Source organism: Calliphora vicina, chromosome 3, assembly GCF_958450345.1.
Source record: "Calliphora vicina chromosome 3, idCalVici1.1, whole genome shotgun sequence".
NCBI lineage: Eukaryota > Metazoa > Arthropoda > Insecta > Diptera > Calliphoridae > Calliphora > Calliphora vicina.
The window spans coordinates 448,435-472,225 of NC_088782.1; the positions used below are offsets into that span (position 1 = coordinate 448,435).

Here is a 23,791-nt window from a genome sequence, read left to right on the forward strand (position 1 = left end):
TAGGTCCGACTTATTATAGCGTTATATAAGTCATTGTAAAGGTCTTTATCATTAGATATCCATATATTTTCTATATTAATGACTTACTGACCTACCTAAACAAAAGCGTAAAACGGAACGTTTTTTTGCGTTTAGCTTTAACGCTGAAATGCCATACCTAGACAACAGCGGCAACGCTACGTCAAACAATAAAAACAGGGTTATCAAAAAAATAAATATAACAACCCTGATTATTTAGACAATAACAATATTTCTGATAATATAAAACATATAAATATAAAAGAAAATAATACATATGTATATGTATACTATTTTAAATATTTACACTTACCTCCATTTTCTAATAACAAATATATGTATGTATGTATATTTTTTGCTTATTTGATTTTCCTTTTGTATGTATGTATGTGTTTACATTTATTGTGTTTTGCAACCAACTGCAAAGCGTTGCCGTCGCGTTATTTCGGTATGCTACATACAAATTGTATGGACATGAGAATTGTTGACAACTAAAAAACGCTTGCCGCCCGTGTTTAGGTATGCCAGTTAGTAATACAGATATAGATCAAACATAGGTTAAAGAGCGAGGTTGTTATGGTTATTTCCTTATACTTCATCCATTTGTGGGCCGATTTTCTCGACTTTAAATAGCAATCGAACGGGGTCTATAGCGGATTTATAATGGAAAGTTGATTTCAACATACAGACGGAAATGGCTATATATTACTTCGCTATCTATAATATATAGAATATATGTATGTATGTATATACTTTGTGGGGTAACAAATTAAAAATGTAGAAATTACAAATGGAACGTCAAACTTATAGTATTTATAGTATAGAAAAGTGAATTATTGAACTGTTATTAGTCATTTTGCCTATTTTGTAAAATATTTGAACAATGTGAACGTACCTTTAGATTACATTTAAATAAATGATCTATCTTACAAGACTTTTAAAAGAACAAAGAACGTTAAATTATTTTAAGTTTATAATTAAGAAAATTGTGTGAATATTTGCCCAATAATTATTAAGAGACATGAAAAGCGGATTAGAAAGAATTCATTCTCTTAAATTATGTTTGGCATTTTAACAGTTTTTCGTTGTTTTTGTCGTCATTGTTGTTGTTCTAATACAATTTATATGCATGCATGGATGTATGTATGTTTGTATGTATGTATGTATGTATGTATGTATGTATGTATGTATTTTTTATTGTTGCTGTTCCAAACAAAGCTTGCGTTAGAGAGAAGAACGATGAACATTGCCTCGAGTGTATATTATCGCATTTTACTTGAAAATGTATTTATTTGTTACACTTGTAGAAATAATTATTAAAAAAGAAAATAAAAACAATTGTCATTTGTTTCAATTATAAAAATGAGAAAGAAAAATATTCATACGCAAGTAGAAAAAAAAAACATAACACAAGATAAGAAAGTAATGAGTGTCTGTGATTTTCAATATTAAAACATATTTCAAATTCAATTTCAACGTCATAAATATGTGTGATGTAGTTAGTATGTATTAACATTAACATTCTCATGTACAGATAGATAGATAGATGTATGTGTGTGTGTGTGTAGCAGATGTATTTGTTATCAAACTAGCCTCGACCTTCACTGACCTTATTAGTATGTGTGTGCGTGCCTCTAGCGGTGGTGCATAAACGAAGGGTTTTTCTTTAAATAAACATATGTATTGTTATTATTTTTATTTTTATAAATTAACCACGCCCCTTTTTAAAAAGTATTTATTTTTAAAATAAAATAGCTTGGTATTTTTATTAAAAATATTCAAAAATATTGCAGCATGTCTACAAATAGTTGTAAATATGTATTTTTGTTATTACGAAAAGCAATGCACTCGTCAAGGCCTTTGCTGACAGTAGCGTCTTCTGTCATAATTAATCATGATAGAACCTTTTAAATTCGTATACACAAATGTTTAATTAACTAGGATTCCCAAGCTTTCTTTTTAAAGTTATACCCCCTTATTCATAATCAATTTTTGATTTTATAAAAGGTTTATAAAACAGAAATTCCATACAAAATTTGCTTTATAAACCTGTAATAAAATTAAAAATTGATTGTGAATAAGGCATATAGTATTTACTGCCAATTGAATGATTCGATTTAACTAATCGAATTTTTGTCACTCGAAATTAAAATTTTCAGTCACAAGATAAGAACTCGGTCATTTATAATGAATCATTTGATTATCAATAAATTCGATTAAAATAGCCAAAACTTATTCTCCGAATGCCAAAAAAAAAACAGAAAAATGCTATTTAGTACAGACAATTTAACATTTCTAGCAGGTCGACTTAACACAAATTGAGTATGCAAGAAATTATTAGATTTTACGGCATAAATCAAGATCATCGAAACAGCTTGCATTTTTATTTTTAAAATACATTTATTTAACATTTATAACAAAAACGTTAAAATTTTTACCCGATATCTCTTAGTTTAAGAGTTACAGGAGTTTAGGGTCTGTACATATATGAGGAGCCGCAGAACAAAAGGATAGATTTTATAATATTTTTATAACATATGTATCATTGAATAGTGCTTTAAAATACTTTTAATATGATATACATATGTATGTATAATATTAACATTGTTTATTAACATTGTGAACCAAAAATTCCTTTTTGAATTTATATGACAGTCCTTCAAAAATGTTGATATACAGGAGAAGTGATTTCAGCGAAACCGGTGTTCGATACACCCGGTCCCTTCATCCGGCCGAAGGCCGATCAATACCGAATATGTAGAAATGCATTTTAATGTAAAGGTTAAACAAATAAAATTTAAATTTCCTTGAAATCCGTACAACCGTTAAAATTTCCTTTTTTAAAACTCATTTACTATTTGTTAGAATCGAAAACTAGAGTTTCCAAACAAGAAGCGGTTTCGTCTTCAAAAATTTGAAAACCGATCAGTTTTGATTTTTTTTCGGTTTTGGGTTATTTTATAAATACTAGATAATTTTCATTATGATGTTCAATAATACTCGATACATTTAACGTGATTAAGTATTTTCCTTAAACAGAGATTGTCTCTATATTCTTGGAGGATTCTTGCACTTTTTATAACATTTTATTAAAACTTTAATTCACATTGAATATTCGTAAAGGACAATTTAATTACATTTTATGATAATTTTTTTACAAATGATATTAGATTGTTAGATGCATTTTCTGGGATCATACTCATAATTGATGTTTAATTGTCAGGAGCTATGAACAATATTTTGAACTGAATAGTAAAAATTATTCATTGGAAGGTTTCCAAATATGGATTATGTATATGAACTTAAAATAATTAAAGGAATTAAGCTCATTAAATTATGAATATTTTTTCATGAAAATATGTCTTCAGAATATCATATTTTTACATATAATATAAGCAAAAACCCAAAACTGAAGAATAATTGTCGGTTTAATGTGCTGTTTTTATATAGCGAGTGAGCGCTTTGAGTGGACGTTTTACATGTATTTTGTTTTTGTTACAATAACAAAACTAGGGTATTCGAATTATTCGATTTTTCTCTTGTTCGAATAAAACGAATAATTCGAATAAGAGATTTTAACTTGTTCGAATAATTCGATCACACGTTTAAAATTAATCGAATTATTCGAATAATTTAAATTTTTTTAAAAAAGTAAAGAATGAAGTTTTGATGTCGGTTTTTTACTATTTTATTGTTAAAGAAAAACAAAAAATAACGTTAAAGTTAACAATTCAAGTATTGATAATGTTAAAAAACATTCGAAATCAAAGTCCATCATTAAATATTCATCAGAAATATTCTGATCAGATTAACTCCCGAACAATCTTCAAAATAATTGACTAGCAAACTCTTTAGTTTCCGTTTTGGAGCTATGCTTTAAACAACTTGAGCTAGTTGGACATGATCCTGAATTCAAATACAATATAAACGTATTAAGAACTTTTTTATGTCGTTCATTAATTCGGGTTTTAAATTGAGTAACTAATTCTTTAGTAAATTAATTATTCACTACTTCTAAATTATTTATAACAAATTCTATTATACATCAAGCTCTATCATCGTTGCCGAATCTTTGCTTAATAAAGTGGTCTTGGGGAATTACACAATAAAGGGAATCTGTCCAAAGTTTGATATCATTGTCAGTGAACGTGGCTAATTTGAAGTCAGGCAGTTCAAAATCATGTATAAGACGAACTCCATGCTTTTCTTGCAACAAAACGTTAGTTTGCAATATTTGTGTTTATCATTCGATTTATTAAATATTTTGCAACACTTACATACGCGGTTAATAACATCACTTACATACATATATCTTAAGATCATGGCCTTCATCTATTTCAATATAATCATTATAAATATCATCCTCAATATCACTTTCGAAGACCGTTTCAAAATCACATTCTCCATCACATTCAACTCCACTTTGATCTAAGTTAATATTTTCATTATTAATTGCGATTCTTCTAATATTTCGCCAGCTAAATAACAAATATTTTATTCCGTACCTTTTATTTTCATTGGTCCAAGTCCTAAGATAAAAATTTTTAAAGATTTGTTTTTAGAATTGTAACTTCTTGCTGATTTATTTATATATTTATAGAAGCAGCTAGCGGAACACTCATCTACAGTGATCGAAAGTCCCTTTGTCTTTAGTTATTTGTCGAATTTCAGAAACAATACAATTTTTGTGAGTCATTAGTACTTATATAAATTTGAAATTATGAAAAATTTTAAGCAATTTAATAAATTTAAATATATATGTACATTTATTGGTTTTATTCGATTATTCTATATAAAATTGTTCGAATTATTCGTTATTCGAAAATGGCCGTTTTTAAATTGTTCGAATAATTATTCGTAAGAAATTATTCGATTAATCGAACGATCATTAGTCGAATGAATACCCTAAACAAAACACATGTTAAATTTCCACTCAAAGTACTCGTTCGCTATAGAAAAACAGCACATAAGTCTTTTTAAATTTCGTTTAAAAAAAATGTTAGGAATGTAAAATTGGGGATTTGTTTGGTTTCAGAAACGTTTAAATAGGTTTTTTCAACCTTTTTTTTTTTTTTGGAACATATTGCTTAGGGTATTCGAATTATTCGATTTTTCTCTTGTTCGAATAAAACGAATAATTCGAATAAGCGATTTTAACTTGTTCGAATAATTCGATCACACGTTTAAAATTAATCGAATTATTCGAATAATTTAAATTTTTATAAAAAAGTAAAGAATGAAGTTTTTATGTCGGTTTTTTAGTATTTTATTGTTAAAGACAAACAAAAAAATAACGTTAAAGTTAGCGATTCAAGTATTGATAATCACCCCTATCGTGAAAAACATGTGAAATTTATGTTCCCATGAAGTATTCATTTCCCTCGAAGGGTCAGATATCTACAGACAGCGAACAAATTTAAAATGGTGTCAATAGAGTGCATAAATCGTACACAGACGGTGTCAATTTGACAACGAACCATACGACACCATACCTTTGCAGATTTGACACCGCACAATGCTATAGAAAAAATAGAGAAAAATAAATCTGTAACTTTTAAACGGTTAGTCCGATATGAATGAAATTTCACATGCAGGAAGTGTTATCGAGTTTAAGTTTTGAACTTGGACCTCATGGGCCCACCAGGTGCGCGACCACGGGTCCTCAAAGTAGGACACCTCGGGTATGTTACATTTTCAAAACAATTCTATTTCTTCGTTTGTATTCCGATTTCAAAAAAATTACACATAATCCTCATCCAGGTCTACAAAAAACCTCGTCGTAGCTATCAATTATCTCTTATAGCTTAGGAGCTATCCGCATTTGAAAATTTAATTTTACTAAATTACGAATAACATACAAAAGATTTCAGAGCAACATCAATTATGGATACAAAAATAAACGATTTTCAATTTAAATATTCAAAAAATAGTAAATTTTTGCTGTTTTTTGGGCGATAAGGTGACTTAACTCTTTTTTTATTAATAATAAACTTTCTTTAAGGACATATAACAATTTTATATTTTTCTATAAGGTATCTTTTTGAAGAAAATTTATACAAAATTTTTAGTATGAAAAAGTGTAATAATTTTGATGGACAGAGTTTTAAAGTGGCATGTTTTTGAATCTAATTGAGATATTGACTTGAAATTTGTTTTGTAAGACCAAAAATTAACTTATCTAAACAAAAAAATTAGTTCGGAATAAATGTGGATCAAATTGGTCCTAATATTTGTAATCCTATTAAAATTTTGATAAAAATTTTAGTTTTAGAAACTCAATAAATATGTAATATGTCATAAAATCTTTATTTATTAGCGAAACTCAAGGAAATTTTCAACGTTTTTTAAAATTGTCATTCTAAATAAGCAAATGTAAAAAACCTTGTTAAAAGGTCAAAGGGAATCCCACAAATGGTATTTTTTAAAATTTTCCCCATAGGATCCACATTTCCTTCGGGGCTGCGAAAATGCTTTGGGGATAAATAGGGAACATATCAAGGTTTCCAAGGCTGCTTCTCGGTTTTTAATCACAGCTTTGGGATTTTAGAACATGTGCCCCAAAGTTGAAATTTTGATAAAAAAAATAGGTCACATTCCGAAGGGCGTAGGGGCGACATACTCGAAAAATATGACATCTTTTTTATAGCAAAATGTTCTTCAAAAAGATACCTTATAGAAAAATATAAAATTGTTATATGACCTTAAAGAAAGTTTATTTTTAATAAAAAACGAGTTAAGTCACATTTTCGCCCAAAAAACAGCAAAAATCAACTATTTTTTGAATATTTAAATTGAAAATCGTTTAGTTTTGGATCCATAATTGATATTGCTCTGAAATCTTTTGTATGTTATTTGTAATTCAGTTTTCCAACAGTTTTCTAATATTCTAAGGGGTGAATGTTAAAAAACATTCGAAAACAAAGTACCGTCATTAAATTTTCAACAGAAATATTCTGATCAGATTAACTCCCGAACAATCTACAAAACAATTGACTAGCAAACCCTTTAGTTTCCGTTTTGGAGCTATGTTTTAAAACACTTGAGCTAGTTGGATATGATCCTGAATTCAAATACAATATCAACGTATTAAGAACTCTTTATGTCGTTCATTAATTCGGGTTTTAAATTGAGTAACTAATTCATTAGTAAATTAATTACTCACTATATCTAAATTATTTATAACAAATTGAATTATACATCAAGCTGCCGAATCTTTGCTTAATAAAATGGTCTTGGGGAATTACAACATAAAGGTTTGCAATATTTCTGTTTATCATTCGATTTATTAAATATTTTGCAACACTTAGGTACGCGGTTAATAACATCACTCATATACATATATTTTAAGATCATGGCCTTCATCTATTTCAATGTAATCATTATAAATGTCATCCTCAATATCACTTTCATATTTCATCATATTCAATTCCACTTTAATATAAGTTAATATTTTGATTATTAATTGCGATTCTTCTAATATTTCGCCAGCTAAATTACAAATATTTAATTCCGTACCTTTTATTTCCATTGGTTTAAGTCCTAAGTTAAAAATTTTGAAAGATTCGTTTCTACAGTGATCGAAAGTCCCTTTGTTTTTAGTTATTTGTAGAATTCCAGAAACAATAAAATTTTTGTGAGTCATTATTACTTATTTAAATTTGAAATTATGAAAAATTTTAAGCAATTTAATCAATTTAAATATATATGAACATTTATTCGTTTTATTCGATTATTCTACCTAAAATTGTTCGAATTATTCGTTATTCGAAAATAGCCATTTTTAAATTGTTCGAATAATTATTCGTAAGAAATTGTTCGATTAATCGAACGATCATTAGTCGAATGAATACCCTAATATTGCTGCTTTGAACCAAAACTTTAACGTTAGCCAATAGATGACGAAAAACTATTCTAGACCTTAGGAGCATCGACAATCCACATTCAATGTTGTCACATTTAAACTCTCTTCACTGAGACGAATTGTCACAATTTATGCCTTTGGCACGTACGAATATGACGATGTAGTGGCAGTTATTTATGCAAGATCAACCAAAAATATCAATGAACTTGAGGCAAAAGTACGTTTGAATTCTATAATTTTAATTTTAATCAAAAAAAAATATGAAAGTATTTATTTTTTATTTAAATTTAATTTAAAATTGAATCAGCACTTTCATTTTCTATGTTTTTGAGGTGGGATACATAGAAAATCACACATTTGGCATGTACCTAGAATAACATTATTTTCTCTCGGTGTAGTTTAGTACATTTTAGAGCTTTTCGTTATTGTTGTTGTGTAAAACCTTGAAAAATAAAACACAAGTTAACTGTAGTTTTTTGTTGTTTTAGTTGTTGTATTTTAGTTTGGCATTGTAAAAACACGTAAAGATAAACATTTTCATTTTGTTGTTTTTGTTGTTGCTGCTGTTTTTGTGTTTAATGAATCTAAGAGAGTATGTGTGTAAGTGAGTGAGTGAGTGAGTGAGTGAGTGAGTATTTAACAAATATTGTTATTAATATTTATTGTTATTATTATTATTTTGTTTAGTTTTAGTTAAACAAAAAAGTCTACAAAATTCCCAGCAGTTCTAGGAGACAGTACCGAACTAGTGATTTTACCCATCATTTAGGGTGGGAGCTAGTTACTTCAATAGCCATGTGACTAGTCATTTTAACACGGGCATGTTCTAGGCAGGGGGTCAATTGTCTCTTTTTGATTACAATGGGACTGTCTAATAGCTGGTCCAAAGTAGGCAACGCATTGGATTCACAAACTGGTTACATAGCGTCAGTTACATTGCTAGCTTTGTAACTAGTTACTTGATCAGCTACTTGACTAGTTATTTTAACACGTGCATGTCCTAAGCAGGGGGTCAATTGACCCTTTTGATTACAATGTGACTATCGGATAGCTGATCGAAGGTAGTCAACGCTTCTGGTGGGTAAAATAAACTGCAGTACAAAAAAAAGTTTAAATTGACTTCACCATAGGTTACTAAGAGACACTAAAGTGACTATTGACTTCATGCTATGTTACATGCGATATCAGTATACTTAAGCAAAAATAAAAATAAACTGTATGAGAATTATATTAACACAATCTGTAAAAAAACAGTTTGTACGAATTACTCACAAAACGTTTAAAGTGACTACACTCTAGATTACTTAGAGACACTTAAGTGGCAATTGTCTTCACGCTAGATTACTTGGGATGCATAAAGTAACCAATTGTCTTCTCTCTGCACTACAAAGTGCACACACGTGTCAAATGACCAAAATATATAAAATGGAGTCAGCCAAGTGATAAGACATTTGTGACAATTACTGTCTTTAAGGGATACATTGACTACTTGCTTAACTGCTGGGTTATTTTAAATAGAATATAAGAAACAAAAAAAAAACAATTTCAAATGTCTAAATGAAAAAAAAAATACTTCAACAAATATGAACAATTTTTAAATTTATAACAACAAATAGGTAGTTAAATATGTAAACAAATAGCGTAACAAAGTAATAAATAGACTCTCTGTCGGTCTGTCCGTTTGTCTGGTGACTTTGTATAGTGCTTGTTAAAATAACTTTAGGCATTTTTAAAAAGCTCCAATTTTTGTTAATTTTATTTTTAGAAACAAAAAAATAAATATTTAATTCAAATTATGGTGTGCGTTAATTTTTTTTATTTGCTGAGTTTTTTTGTTGTAGTTTTTGTGTATGTGTGTGGTGTGGTGTGGCAACAACAACAACAATCTCATCGAGCAAGTGCAGTCATTCAGTCAGTTATAGTCAATGTCTAGGTCATTATAAAATGACGACGTTCACGTTCATGTTCAGTTTCATGTATGTTTATGTCAATGTTTTTTTTTTATTTTTTATTTTTTGTTGCAAACAATATGTAAGTTTTCTTAAAAAAAAAAAAATCAAAAGTACACACAAAAAAATAACAACAAAATGCACAGTTTTTTTTTTTTTTTTTGTTATACGAGTACATACTTACACTGGCCAATGTGTAACATTTTGAAAGATAAGTCTATTAGGTTTGTTAAATGATTTGTAACTTAAATATAAGAATTGTATTAAAGGTATTTATAGACGGCAATACTGAGTATTAATATTTGTCAAAAACTCAAGTATCATAATACAATTTCATCGTCTGAACAAAATTTGTATTAGATTTTCAAAAAATACGAATGATTTTTTTGATTTACGGTCGGTATTCAATATTTGTTTAAAACAATTCAAAAACTTATAAATACAAATAAGGCAAACAAAAATCTCAAGAAAATATAAAATAAAAATAAATTTTGCAGAAAAATATAATTCAACAAAGAAATAAAATATTTGTAATAATATTGTGTAAATAAGAAATGTTTTTTCGAAACGATTTCTTGACATACCGAATGAATTCAATAAAATTTTAAATTTGAAAAGTGTTAATACTCAGTATTGCCGTCTATAAATACCTTAAATAATATCTAAGACGTGATACTTTACTCACTTGATATAGTAGGTACATATTATAGAAACGTTACTTAGAGAAAAAACCTAACTCTGCAGTCAAAAACCTAAAATACTTGTAAATCAATAGGTCTGTTCATTTACTTTCCCAGTAAATACTTGCAACGTGAGAATAAAATCAAAATTTACAAAATTACTCTCTTAAATTCTCAAAAATAGTAAAAAGTAAATGAACGCTTTTCCAGTAACAATTGTTTTATACACACAATTTTCTTATTTTATTCCTTTTAAAATGTATAAATACTCACATTTTCTTTAATTTTATTGAAAATTCTTTTGTTTTGGCATTTTTTCACCATAAAAATAAAATTTTAAATAAATAAACAATAACACAAAACATATAAAATATAAGCTGCTAACTATTACGAGTTCAAAATAGATCTTGTAATAGTTTGCAACGAGAGAACACTCTCTAAAATTTATACGCTCTTGATATTTCTCTACTTGCAAGTTTTTGAGTTAATGAACGCTTTTCCAGTAACAATTGTTACTAACTAGTAACAACTTTTAGATATTGAACATAGCTAATGTATTTTGGAAAGAGTAAATATTTTTGCAGTGTACCCTCTCATAAGCGGACACCCAAGGGACAGACAAATTTGTCCGGTTTTGAGAGTAGAAATAATTCCAAAGAATTCGATAGGGACTGAAAAATCTGTCTGTTTATGGGACGTGTCCGCTTTAAAGAGGTGTCCGCAAAAAGAGAGAGTACACTGTAATATATTTTACTCTCAGTTGTGCCTCTAGTTCTACCCTATTGTACACTGTGTATCTACTAGGGTCTTCAATCGATTAACCGTTAATCGGTCAACCGATTAATTTTAGACTGTTCGAAGAATTTAAAATTGCCGATTTTCAAATAACAAATAAACCGATTAATTTGTGTCGATTAACCGATTAACCTCCTTTTTTTTTGCACTTAAACATATGTTTTTGTATTTATTTTTCCATTTCAATTCAAATACATATTTCAATATACAGATTCAGGGCACACTTAGAAAGGTGACTGCGATGAAACAGCTGATTATTTTTTTTATTCAGTTTGAATTGTCAATTCACTTGTGGTTGTTGTGGCGAAAAGTACAACAAACCCAAAAGCAAAAACAACAACAGGCAGATTTGACAGTTCACCTACTTTTTAACAAAAACAAAGTACCTTTCTAAGTGTGCCCTGATACAGATTTTTGAAATTAACTCTAATGTATATATAATATATGTACAGTGACGGACAATACAATAGAATCACTACATATGAATTCTATTAAAGCGGTAAAACTACAAAATTTCATTTCAAAATTTAAAATTTGTTCATTATATATTAATGCTCATAACGTAAACAATAAATAGAAAAAAATTAAAATAAAAAAAAATAACACATTCTTATGTTAAAAACGATGTCAAATCTAAAAGACTAGATAAAATATGCGACATTCAAATAGAATCAATCAGTCTTAAAATGATTAAAAATAAAAAAATCATCATAAGAATTCGTTGTTTTCTTAATATTTTCTTGCATATCAATTATTTCTAATAACAGCATTAAATCTTTTGGGGATTGAATTTAACAAACTTTCGCATGTAGATCAGGAAAATGCATACCATATTTCCTGAATTTTCTGCCAAAGTTCTTCCTTGTTTTTCAATTTTTCAGGTCCGAGTTTGTCTTTTACTATTTTCCATAGGATTTAAGTCTGGTTATTGAGACGGCCATTCCATAACATGAATTTTGTTATATAAAAACCATTTTTTTGGCTAGACCTGACGTGTGCTTTGGGCATATTCCATTCTGCATGTGGCTTTATAACATTCTCCAAAAAAAATATTTACATACAAGTGCTTATCCATATTTTCTTTAATCCAATAAATTGGACCAACGCAATACCAAGAAAAGCATCCCCATATAATAATATTTCCCCAACCATGTTTAAACGTTTTTGGTTTTTGCCATTTTTTGGACGTCTAACCCATGTCTTATCATCACTACCAATTAAATTAATGGTCGTTTCGTCCGTCCACAACACATTTTGCCACTTTTTTATATTTTCTGGCCCACACCAATCCTTATGATTGCTCCTAGTTTTAAATGAAATATTGGTAGTGATTCTATTGTAATGTCCGTCACATATATTATATATACATTAGAGTTAATTTCTAAAATCTGATTTGCGGGTATCATCAAACATGCTCGATGAAAAGTCATTTTAAGCTTAGCAAAACGCATTCAAAAAACATCAATTGTATTAATTTTTGATGCAGAATGGACTGACTGGTGAAATCAGATTTGCAATATATTCAACCGTTTTTGCTCTACAGAAAAATGTGCTCAAAATGCGCGTCTTTAGGTGCGTTCAACCACCACAAGGAGTGAAAATTTTCCAAAAAAAGGATGCCATTATTTTTATTTACGCAAAAACCTTCAGAAAAATGATGATACCCTAAAAACAAATGAAGTGACCTGGTCACATACGAACATATATAAAAAATTAGTCTTTCTCGAAAATCACAAATTTTATATCGCAGGTACGGAAAAACTATAGGAGGTATTGACATACTTTTATCACATTTTTATTCCCTATTATGTTGGAATTAAATCCCCATGTGATGTTAAAAAAATTCTGAAATTTGTTTAACAAAATTTTTTAAAATTTGAAATTGGAGTTTTGAAACTGCCGTTAAAAATAATATTTTTTTTGGTTATACCTGCGAATAGGTTAACTGTATCCTACGAAGATAAAAACTCATATACAAGTAAATATGGATATATTTTAAGTAAGAATAAACTTTTGTTTTAATATTTCTAAAAATATGTTAATTTTGTTCCTACATTTCTTGTTCTAGTGGCCTGAGACACGTTAATGGCCTGGCGATTTTTTAATAACTTTAACAGTTTTTAACCAATTTTTTTCTTTTATATCTTATTATAACGACAATTACGTACACATTTCGATTCTTTTGAATTAAATTGCAAAAGTAATTACTTAATAGCAAAATTTAAAAAAAAAAAAACTAAAAGAAAATAATTGTTTGCCCTGTAAATGCACCTCAAAACTAAATCGAAAGTCGGAACGGGTTGCCATTCTTAGAACAAGCTAACCGTTTCAATATTTCAAACAATTTAATTCTAAGGGACACTCTAATGTACAGGTATAACGAAAGTTTTTGTATGCTTAGAAAAAACTAAAAAAAAAACTGAGATATTGGATATTCTTTATCATGCTTTCGATTTCTTAAACATCTACGAGAGAGTTTTTACCAAGTAAAGTTTTATTAAATCTAAAGAAAAGAATTGTTTAAAAGGAAAAAAATTAAATTATATTCTTTTTTTAAAAGATTATTTCAGAAGACCTCACTAAAATCGAAAAAAAACTCAAATTTGTATAAAAAAAGGAATTTAAATACCATATTTGTTATTATTATTTGGTTGAATTGTTATGTTATGTTTTGTTTTTTTTATGTTTTTGTACACAAAATTCGTTGTTGTATTTTCAATTTAAAATTAAAATAGACAGTATTCGGTTAATCGAATAATTTTAAATCAACCGAATAAATCTAAACCTCGATTAATTATTTGCTCGATTAACCGATTAAACCACAAACCCGATTAATTGAATACCCTAGTATCTACCGAACTTTGTATCCAAAATATATGTATGATACAAAATCGAGGCATATGTTTATATGTAGATCGAATTTACTGAATGCCAGTACCAAAGTTATCATGAAAAAATCGAATATATTGATACAAATTTTCCGTATGATATCAGGGGACTTGCGACAACGTATTTCAACCAACATACGGCCAACGTTGTATTGACTTTGATACGTGTACTTTAATAGGTATTGTAGAAATTATATTTGGAATGACAATCTTATATATAATTTTACCAGTCATGGTGAGGGGTATTATTAAATGAAATGGAATGGAATTGGAATATAGCTTTCATTCCATTCATTGGAATAGCTTTCATTCCAATTTGATTGATATCAACTTATTTTATTATGACAGCCAAATGAGACTTTTCAGGCAACGCCGACTGATAAATCAATTTTGTGAAACGTGATTAGAACCATTTGTTAGTTTTTTCGAACAGTTTGTTTAACACAGAACTCACTTTGGAAATAAGTTTGTAATATTTGTAACGATTGGGTTTTTTTAAAAAATAAAAAACCGAATATTTAAAAAGTAGAATTATTGCGTTTTGTTATGGATCTCCTCATTCACAAAATCGGGCCAATAAGATCATTTCTGAAAACCAATGCAAGCCACAAGCTTTTCAGTAATATCGAGCCCTTAGCGCCAAATTATCGTAAGCGACAAAACAATCGACTTTCCCAGTAAATACTTGCAACGAGAGAATAAAATCAAAATTTACAAAATTACTCTCTTAAATTCTTAATAATAGTAAAAAGTAAATGAACGCTTTTCCAGTAACAATTGTTTTATACACACAATTTTCTTATTTTATTCCTTTTAAAATGTATAAATACTCACATTTTCTTCAATTTTATTGATAATTCTTTTTTTGACATTTTTTCACCACAAAAATAAAATTGTAAATAAATAAACAATAACACAAAACATATAAAATATAAAATATAAGCTGCTAACTATTACGAGTTCCAAATAGAACTTGTAATCAGCGTTGCCGCTTTGGTCCAATTGGACCAAAATTGGTAGTTTGAAGTTAACAAATTGACTTTTGGTAGTTTGGTTGGTTTGTTCGGATATTTGTCGTATTTTGGTAGGCTACGATATTTCTGAATACAGAAGTATTTTTAAGAACAAAATAATTAAAATAATAACGAAAAAACTACTTATGTTAAGCCAAAATAATAAAACTACATATTTGCAAAATATGAAGATAGCATTTTCTAAAATATTTAGTTTAGTCAGGTAAATGTGTATTAATTTAGTAGTGTTGAGTTCAAAAAATGCCAAAGGGCTCTCAAAACTTTTATTTTCTTATAATATGTGTTAAACTCTGCTTCAATATCATTCTTCCTCTGGATAATTTTATAGCAGCAATAATATAATTTTAAGTTAACTATTAATTTTGAAACGAATTCATATAGCATTTCTCAAATATTTTAAATTTGGTAGGTTTTGGTAGGCTTTGGTAGTTTTTAATTAGAAATTTGGTAGGAAAAATATTTTATGAGTGGCAACGCTGCTTGTAATAGATTGCAACGAGAGAACACTCTCTAAAATTTATACACTCTTGATTTTTTCTCTACTTGCAAGTTTTTTGAGTTAAGGATCGCTTTTCAGTAACAATTGTTACTAGCTAGTAACAACTTTTAGTTATTGAACAGAGCTAATATAATTGCGTTCAAGCTATTTGCTTATTTTTCAAAAATATTTATAACTTTTGACAATTAAAAATTCATGGAATACTTTATTGAAGATGCGAAAAGATGCATAGATGCAATTTTTTCGAATTGAAATTAAATTTTTATTTATGAATAGTTTTTAATGAAATTTCACAGATATGTAGATTTTTCTATTTAAAATGGAAATTTATTATCAGCAATCCCTCAATTCCCAAAAAAGTGTTGAAAAAATCCAAAAATGTGAATTTTTAGTTTTTTGGCAATAATATCCATACCAGGGTCGGGGTTATCGAAACCCTTTACAAAATACATAATTAGAAACATATTAGGCCACCTAAAATTGGTTACTATATTTTGATATCGAATATGGGATTTTAAAATTTTGTCGAGGGGGTAACAACAATTTTTTAATTTTTTTTCATTTAAAATATTTTATGAAAACTTAGCTTTCAGAAAGTATACATATATTCCTTATACATCCTCTTAGCAATTTTTTGCGATAACTTAAAAAGAAAAAAGTACTTTTTTCCCAGAAAATTAGCGAAAAATCGTATTTTTAAATTTTTTTAAATTCGAATGCTTACAACTTTGGACTTAATCATTATTTTTAAACAATTCTTCTTCTATTTGACACATAAATGTGTTGTTACTCCAGAAAACGAAAATTCAAGAAAATCGGAAAATATTTGGACCCGCTGGAGTGCGGTGGATAAAAATTTTTAAAATTTAATTTTCAAATGCGAATACCTCCTGAGCTATAAGAGTTATTTGACAGCTAGAACTAGGTTTTTTATAGTACTCGATGAGAAGATTACATGTGTGTCGTTTTTTTGAAATCGGAACACAAACGAATAAATTGGATCGTTTTAAAAATACAACATGCCCGAGGTGTCCTACTTTGAGGACCCTTGGTCGCGCCCCCGGTGGGCCCATGAGGTCAAGGTTCAAAACTTAAACTCGACAACACTTTTTCTTTGCGCATGTGAAATTTCATTCAAACCAATCTAACTAAGCATTTGGAAGTTACAGATTTATTTCCCTCTTTTTTTTCGATACCACTGTGTGTCGCTTACGATAAAATTCGTTTTCTGTAAAATATAAACATTGACTTACGATAAAATCTTACCCGCTATAATTTTTAAGTTATTAACAATTTTGATATTCTGAGAACGCTAAAACATCAGTCGGTCCATAAAATTTTAATTTTTGCAATAAAAAAAAAATTTAGAAAATGTCACTTACGATAATTTGGCGCTAAGGGCTCGATATACGAAATTTTGGGTAAAATAATGCATGTTATGTTACTATAACTATTCACAGGGAAAGGCAGGCTTACGTGGCAAATTTGTAAATGCAACCGAAAACTCTCTCTGGTTTCTAAAGCTAACTTTGGAAATACGCACTCATTACAATAAATGTAATAATGTTCTAAATATATATAAGCCTATGTTTGCAATTGTTTGCATTTTATTTTATAAACAATTTTAAATCGATATTTAAGCCGCTTAAAATCACACTCAAACTTTGAATCATGCTGAAACATTGGCTACCATTGGCAGTTTAGCACATATAATTATGAAATATTGGACTTAGCAATAAATAAAAAATGTTTAATTAATAAATAATATAACTCATAAATAATATTTAAAAACAAAACGTAGAATACTTACTGTTTTTGTTGCGTTTTTCAAAGACGCCACGCCATGTAAATTTACAATTTTAACCAGCTGATTTGAAAGCGGAAATAATTGTAACTGCCGTTGATTTGAGTTTCTAACTGTGTAATTTCGTTTGATGTTGTAATTGGTTGTTTGTGTCTTTATTTGTAAACATTGCAATACAATCACCATAAATAAAAAATAAAAGCTTAACAATACTTTTGCATTTCAAATCGAAATAGTAGTCCCAATTCAACATTCGGAATATTGAAAATCAAAAACTAATCAATGGGGTCAGTCAGCACTCGCTGCCCAAATAACTTTTGTAAAACTATCCAAATACAAACATATTCAATTGCAGTGTAAATACATACCTACATACAATTACATATTGAAAATATGACCCCCTCACACTTACCCATCATACTATTGTTATAACGACTTGGACAAATATTGCAAAATATTGCTGATGTAAAATGTAATTTTTTTCAAAATGTATTTTTAACATGTGTATTAAGCTTGTAACTAAATAAATGTTAAGTTTTGCCTTTATAGAATTACAAAAGTATTCATTTAAACGCTTACTTATGGAAAATTTTAACCCACTTTATTGGTTAATTTGTTGGGTGGTTTAAAACTTCTTGTTTTATTATAAAAAAATAAAAAATAAAAAACAAAACTTCTGGAGTATTGTTCTTTAAACTTATTATTTGCAATTAATAAATATTTATTATTACACTTAAAAGTCAATGACCTTTTGGGAAGTAAAAGTTGTGTTAAATTTAATGGTTTATTTTAACGAATTGTTTTTGATTTTATATTATATTGATTGATTTTTGAGAAAAATTCATTTGCCAAAAACCTATGAGCCTGATTAAGGAAAAGTCTTAAACAAGAGTTAAAGAATAATAAAAAAAAACTAAAATTGTATGATAAAATCTATTTATTTTTCGTATGAAACATGCATTTACACATGTAATTGTTTTTTCTTTAACAAAAATTTCTATAAAAATAACCCTTTTCATATTGAATAAAAATTTAATATAAACCGGTTAACCGAACGAACCTGTATTCGATAAAACCGAAAACCAGTTTCTTGAATTTGCCGGTTTTTTGACACTCTAGTTCTTATCTTATTAAAAGTAAATTTACATACATATGTATGTATGTATGTACAAAAGGAGTCATGCTAGAGTTTTAGTAATAACATAGTAAGCCAGCAAGTAATATTGAAGCTAAGTGATAACTACTTATTATTTGACTGAAACACTAGTAGTTATTTTTGTTCGCGATTTGAAAAAATGCCATGCTTCTATTTTACAAATGTACTTACATTCACCCCGTAAATTTGTGGCTAAAAAAAACAGAAAACGAAATTGCCTTGTGTGGGTATCGAACCGGCATGCTTAGTGTTTGAAAGTCTAGCAGCTTAACATAAACCTATAAATGAATATAATATTAACAAAAACAAATTAATGGATTCGACTAGAAAACTGTGCTAAATGCAAAAGTTCATTACCAACCTGTATAAAACTAAGTTCCTACTACTCTAATAAATAAAATAATGTGCTGGGTAACGACTAATTATTACAAAATAATGTATTTGGTAACTAGTTGCAATTATCAAAATTCACAAAATTTTACAAAGGAAATTAATTTTTTTGATTTTCCAATCTTGTGATCATGACAAAGCAAAAAACAGAAACAAATTTGCCAAAAAAATAAAAAATAACGACAAACAAATTTAACCATGAAAAAGCGAATTTCACCACTAATTCCCCTGACAAAGTTTTCAAATTAAGAAAAAGAAATAAAAAATATATATACATTGTATATATATATATATATATATATATATATATATATATATATATATATATATATATATATATATATATATATATATATATTCATTAGGGTGGCATTGATGAAAGCTTACTTTGTTTTAAAATACAATTTCTCTAAATGTATGGCCTAGCAATTAGTCGTTTGTAAGATGAATCACAGGACGAAAAGTTATTTTTTTCAAGTTTTTTCGATTTTTCTTATGTTTCTTACTTTTGCATCAATAAAAAGTGAGTTTTTTGTGGAATTTTAGAAGAAAAAAATAGACGTTTTAATATAGTTCTAAGAGAAACCTTTTGAGAAATGATACATATCTTCAACAGATGTAGACTTTCGTTTTAGTTGGGAATATCGACATTTTTTTTTTTGGGCCAACTTAATGTAAAGACTTCCAAGTGCCTAATAAATAAACAAAAAGGAAAACAAAGAAAACAGTGAAAGCATCATACAAAGCATCAAAATTTTTGGAAATATGAATAATTCTCGATTAGAAATTTTTAAAAATATTAATGTTCACAGTACCGTCGATACAAATCTCGATAATATCTCGAAACTGTGATAGAAAAATTTACAAGATTTGTAAACAGAAGGATGAAAAGATAAAAACATATTTCATTAGTCAAAACTTGAAAACGAAATCATAAATAGATAGCAACAGATTTGTACATAGTACATACATATGGGCATTTCCACCGAAAAGTCCACCCATACCGAAAAATTAAAAGTTATTGAATTCAAATCAAATTTCGCTCCAAATAAGTTTTATATATGTAAGTACATATATGACATGACGGAAGTCATGTCACGTAATTTTATGATGATCTTTACATAATTAGCCATAGCTCCCATATAAGTATTTTTCTTATTTCTCAACCAAAAAATATATGAAATGGAAATGCAAGTAACGTAACGTCATGTAGCGTCACGTCAGATACTAAGGCTAACAAATAAAAAACGATGAAAGATTTTTAAATTTTATAATTTGTAAAATAAATTTATATTATTCCAAATCCTACTACAAAAGCTTTTATACAATTCGCAGAGTTATGCCATTTTGTAATACAAGTCAAACTGCACTTCTGTTTTTGGTAACGTCACGCAATCACATATTTTTGCTAATATCTTCAAGTCCTTACTTCAAGTCCTTACTTTACAAATTTGAATTTTTCATTATTTTTTTTACATTTTGTCTTACAAATGTCACGCCATAATGGAAATGCCCATATTTAAGTATTGCGTTTTGGGATATAGTATTAATTTAACTGTAAACTATCCTGTAAATTGCGATTGTTTATAATGATAATTAGTGTCAAATAAAAATAAATATGCCAAATATTCAATAACAAATCTGTACCAATATCGCAAAATAACGTTTAAGAATAAGCTTCATTATCGGTATTGCTAATTATTCGCTCTTAACAAAATATTCTCGAACTTTCGAGAATGAATGTTTTGCTGTAAGGCCCCTTTCACATTAGGCAATTAGTTGCACAAGTCTTCTGCGCAATTTTTGTGTTTGTAGATGTTAGAGCTAATGTCGGGTTAAGGAGAACCATTATTTTTAATTTGAGTACAGAGTTGCTTGTACACGGTTAGTTGGTTGTTTTTTTTTTAATGAAAAACAGACTTGCGCAATTTAATTGTCTAGTGTGAAAGGGGTCCAAGACAAGTACAACAATTACAAAAATCTCATGCAATTGATTTTTAGTAATGTTGGCTGGAGCCATGGAGGATAGAAGGTGACGACAGAACTACAACAAATACAACATATACAAAAACAACAGGTACTTTGTTTTGGTTTTGTTGTATTTTTTGCCACAACAAACACAAGTGAATTGACAGTTCACTTGTCTACACAACTGAATAAAAAAATAATCAGCTGTTCTTCTGTCGTCACCTTCTATAGATTCAGCTGATTACTTTTTTCGCTTCTTTGATTAAAGCGTGTGTCAACAAAGCTTGTTTTTATATTTCAATATCTACATTTTTACATAAATAACACTATATTAAGTTTTAATACACATTATTCTAAGTTTTTATTTCTGTTTTTTGACAATTGTCAAGAAAAATTGTTGTTATTGTAGAACTGCCACCACCATGTATGAATTCGCCATGGCTCAAGCTGTCAAATCTTCCTGTCGTTTTTGTTGCGTATTCGTTTGTTGTAGTATTCGCCTAAACAAACACTCGTGAAATTTGACAGATTCAACTGTTACAAACTGAGCGACAGGTAAACTTTTTTCGAATCGTTTGCGATAGACGTTCTCGAATATTTTGTTTGAGAAATGTCCGCAACAAATTCGACAGAGATATACATAATTTTCTAATGCTCTGGTCGGATGGGTTTATTGCAAAGAAATTTAAAAGAACTTTTATTTTTATAAATTACCTATTTACAATATTGTAATGTTTTGCACAGATGAAAGTTCTTTCAATGATATTTAAAAAAAAAGAAATAAATGGAAAATGTTTGACATTCAATTAAAATTAATTTAAGTAAAATTTAGAATTTTTATTAAATTCATATTTGAATTGGAAAAATTCTAATATAATTAAAGATTTTATTTTAAAGTTATATTTAAATAGGAAGTTTTTGAAATTTTATGGTTTTTCACATTTTCCCTTTAAGTCAAACCTAGAAATTAAAGTTCACCTGACTTTTCAAATAATAGTGTTGTTTGGATTTAAAATTTTAAATTATTACTAAAATAAAAACTTACCTCTTACTACTCATTGAAATCCTTAATACATAAAAAGCATGATGTGTGAAATAACAAAGATTTAGTGTTGACAACCTCTGGTTTTCTTTTATTTTTTTTTTTCTTTTTCGACGTTGTCAACAATTTCAGTCGTCAGGTATTGAAGAAATTGTGGTGATTTTGTTTTAATTTTCTTTGGAGGAGTGAGTAAGTGTTTGAATTACATATTTCGTTTTTTTTTTTTTAGTTATTTGAATTTTTTATTAATCCACTTATAAATCACTGGTTTAATTGAAATGATTATTAAGATTTTATACTTGTATTTTTGTTACAAAATATACATATGTACAATATTTTCGGTTAGTTGTTGTAATTTTCTTTCTTTTTTTCAATTTAAATTTTCATATTTTTGTTGTTGTTATTATTGTATTGTATTGTATTGAATAATTTCACATTTTATTTTCATTATTTCATACAAAAAAACAAAAAAAAAGCAGAGTGAGTGAACGTATACGAACGGTACGATCGTATACTCCTTCCTACCGTTGACCCCGGTTTTTTTATATTTATTATATAGTTGTTGTTATTATTGTTATTATTGTTGTTATGGTTGTTGTATTGATATCGCGTGCAATCTTACGTTTATTGACCTTGGTATGAGAGCAAGTATGATGTATCAATGAACGAGCGAACAAACGAACGTAATCATAATTATCATCGTCGTAATCGTTGGTTGTATGAACAAAACAAAAACAACGAACAACTTTCGTTGCAGCCAAACTCGACGTCTTGTTTCGAGCTGTTTGATCGTTTGCAGTTGAAATGCAAAAACAAAAAGAAAAGCAGCAACAACAACTCAAAAATATCCGTGTTTAATTTAATGCATTTTGTTGGTCGAGTGAGTAAAAGTTGTATGATGTTGCATTGGAGGTTGGATAGTTGTTGTTGGTTGGTTGGTTGCTTGCTTGCTTGATTTGTTATTATTTTTTTTATTGGTTTTTTGTTGGGGATAACGTAACTTTTTTACAATTACCGCATACTGCCCAAACATAAATTACTATAGACAATTTGTTGGAAAATTTCACAAGTTTTATTTTAACAATAATCCAAATACCGACCTGACCAGTCCAGTCCAGTTAATTTTGAGCAATTTTTTTACCGAAAAAAAGTTAAAAAATTTTATTTTTTCAAAACGACAAAAAAAATTATTTAAAACAATTTTGTTGTGTATAAGTTTATTTTTTTAATTTTTTTTCAAAAATAAATCTTAATTTTTTTGTATACAAAAATATCACTACTTTTTCTATTCACAGACTTTTATGATTTTTTATTATTTTGTAATAAGGCAGTTAAGAGAGGATTTAAGGCAGGTTTTATAAAAAGATTTTTAAGGTTTTTTTTTTAAATCTTAAGTATAGAATGGGTATGTTTTTTTAGTTATGTATGCATGTGTATTTATTTTTGGCCTTTCGTGTTTATTTACATATTACATATTAATATTTGTTTTATTTAATTATTTTCCAAAACATCATTAACGGCTTGAAAATCCGACAAATGTCAAAACGCGTTTAAGAGTCCGCTTATTAAACAAGCAGGCAACTCGTTTAATGTTTTTATTTTTTTTTTATTAATTAGTCTTCTCCAAAATAAAACCGAAAAAAGTTACGCTTGTAAAAAAAAAACTTGGCGCCTTTGCCGATTCAAAGAAGACGTACAAACAAAATA

General features: G+C 28.0%; 1 long non-coding RNA gene across 1 annotated transcript in view; it reads right to left on the minus strand.

Moving 5' to 3' along the window:
• LOC135953097 (uncharacterized) overlaps positions 1-23,220 on the minus strand; it is a 77,119-nt gene extending 53,899 nt beyond the window's left edge. Inside the window, exon 1 of the long non-coding RNA XR_010576192.1 lies at positions 22,088-23,220. This is a non-coding gene — a long non-coding RNA (uncharacterized LOC135953097). The remainder of the gene's footprint in view (positions 1-22,087) is intronic.
• Between the last annotated feature and the right edge of the window lie 571 nt (positions 23,221-23,791).